Genomic DNA, 2,993 nt, shown 5'->3' with positions numbered 1-2,993 from the left:
ATGCCGTTCTTGTGTTATGAAAGTTCTCATGTTGGTAGTCTTGCAATAAAGACCTGAGAGGAGCAACGTTGTGTTTCCTGCATTTGGCATAGTACATAACTAAAAAAGTGGCTACATTTCATCATTTATTGGTTTTAATACAAACGGATGCAGTCTGAGTCATTTAGAGCAGTTTTTCAACCACTGTGCCGGTGTGCCGTGAGATACATCTGGTGTGCCATGGGAGACTATGTAATAACACCTAATTGGGGTAAAAATATTTTTTGCAAACAAGTAATTATAACCTGCAAAACATGTGCTGTTGTTACTGTCCAAAGCTCAGCAGACTAACTAGTCTTCCATATCAGTATGGTGGCAGCCTGTAGCTAATTGCTTTGTCATGATCACAATATGCTGGAGGCAGCATGCAGATCAAAAGGTATCCAATGCTTAAACCAACAATAGACAGAAGGCGAGTGCCGCTAAGAAAAGGAATTGAAGTTTAGGGATGGCTATGCAGAACGAAGCTAAAACTGAACTGGCTACTAAGTAAACAAAAACAGAATGCTGGACGACAGCAAAGACTTACAGCGTGTGAAGCAGAGACGGTGTCCACAGAGTACATCCAAACATGACATGGCAATCAACAATGTCCCTGCAAACAGGATAGCGACAACTTAAATAGCCTCGATTGATAAAACAAAGAAGGTGCGAGGAACAGCGCTCAAGGAAGACATAAAACTGCTACAGGAAAATACCAACAAAACAGGAAAAGCCACCAAAATAGGAGCGCAAGACAAGAACTAAAACACTACACACAGGAAGACACCAGAAAAGTCCAAATAAGTCACAACGTGATGTGACAGGCCGTGACAATACACCTACGTCGAGACAATAGCTATAGTGATGCATGGTTGGTTATGGTTGTAGTTTATATCCAACACTTGTGAGAAAAACTTTTTACTGTCAATATTGGCTAACGAGTTTTATTTTTGTATGTGTTTTGCTGGTGGTGTGCCTCCACATTGTTCCAATGAAAAAATGTGCCTTGGCTCAAAAAAGGTTGAAAAACACTGATTTAGAGTGTTGGGCAATAGGTCGCTACAACTAGAAAGCTACTCATCTACTGAGTTTCTTTAAAAAAAAAATAATAAAAATAAAGAAACCCAGTGGATGCATTTGGATAAAAAAATGCCCAAAACATTCACTTTTAGTTGTTTACCTTGTAAGCCCAAATCAAAACTGCTCTCGACATCAAGGACATGGAACACACATTTAATCCATCAGAGGAATCCATTAGTTCATTTAAACATGATTTACTGGAGCAGAATTGGGATGTAATTTATAAAAATGGTGATGTTAATAGTGCTTAAAATATATTTTTGAGAATATTTAGGTCATTACATGATAAAAATTGCCCAATAAAAGAATGCATCAGCAAAAGAAAGTATACTAATTGTCCTTGGATCACAAAGGGATTGCAAAATGCTTGTAAAAAGAAAAACACTCTTTACAGGGAATTTATAAGATTGAAAACAAAAGAAGCAGAAAATAAATATAAAAAATATAAAAACAAGTTAACTAATATTATGAGGTCAAATAGGAGGGATTATTATAAGAAATTACTAGATGATAATAAAAATAATATCAAAGGAATATGGAATTTATTAAACAGTATTATAAGAAACAGTACCTCTTCAAATAACTATCCAATGTATTTCATGAATGATGGTAAAGAAAATGATAATATTGAAGATGCAGCTAATGCCTTCAATAAATTCTTTGTAAGTATTGGACCCGATTTTGCAGCAAAAATCCCAGATCCACGGACAACTGGTAAAAATATGGAGGGATTGTTGGAGATAAATCTTAATTCTATGTTTTTAAATGCAGTGGGTGAAGAAGAAGTGTTGGATATTGTAAACAAATGTAAGAACAAAATGTCCACAGACTGCAATGACATTAGTATGGCATTGGTGAAAAATGTCATTTCAAACCGGCACATTTCCGAATGAAATGAAAATAGCTAAAGTTATACCTTTGTTTAAAACTGGGAGCAAACATCACTTCACAAACTATAGACCCGTCTCTTTACTTCCACAATTCTCTAAAATATTAGAAAAACTATTCAATAACAGGTTAGATGCATTTATAGGAAAACATAATTTACTCCCTGACTGTCAATATGGGTTTAGATCAAACAGATCTACATCAATGGCAATCATTGAAACAATAGAGGAAATCACAAATACCATAGACAAGAAACAATATGCAATGGGAATATTTATTGATTTAAAAAAAGCATTTGACACAATTAACCATGAAATATTAATCAATAAAATGGAAAAGTATGGAATCAGGGGAGTTGTACTAGACTGGCTTAAAAGTTACTTAAATAAGAGACAACAGTTTGTGAAGTTGGGGAATTGCTGTTCATCGTGTTTGGACATTGCTGGTGGTGTCCCCCAGGGGTCAGTGTTGGGGCCAAAATTGTTCATCCTGTATATCAATGATGTCTGTAAAGTGTCTACATTATTGAAATTAGTGTTATTTGCTGATGACACTAATATTTTTTGTTCAGGGGATGATTTAAATCAATTACAGGAAGTCATTATGGAAGAAATGAGTAAGCTAAAAGCTTGGTTTGACTATAATAAATTGTCATTAAACCTGACTAAGACTAAGTTAATGCTGTTTGGAAAGAGGACACGTGAAACAAGGGTACAGATACAAATAGATGGGGTGGATATTGAAAGGGTTTTTGAAATAAAATTCCTTGGAGTTACAATTGACTATCAAATTAACTGGAAACCACATATAAAACATGTACAGTCTAAGCTGTCAAGAAGCATCTCAGTAATAAATAAAGCAAAGCAGGTTCTATATCACAAATCACTCCACATTCTCTACTGTTCATTAGTTTTACCATATTTAACCTACTGTGTGGAAGTATGGGGAAATAATTATAAAAGCTCATTAAACTCAATAACTATACTTCAGAAAAGAGCTGTACG

This window comes from Nerophis ophidion, linkage group LG11 (genome assembly GCF_033978795.1).
Source record: "Nerophis ophidion isolate RoL-2023_Sa linkage group LG11, RoL_Noph_v1.0, whole genome shotgun sequence".
NCBI classification, from domain to species: Eukaryota; Metazoa; Chordata; class Actinopteri; order Syngnathiformes; family Syngnathidae; genus Nerophis; species Nerophis ophidion.
The sequence above is the reverse complement of the archived record's forward strand: the minus strand, read 5'-3'. Positions refer to the sequence as shown.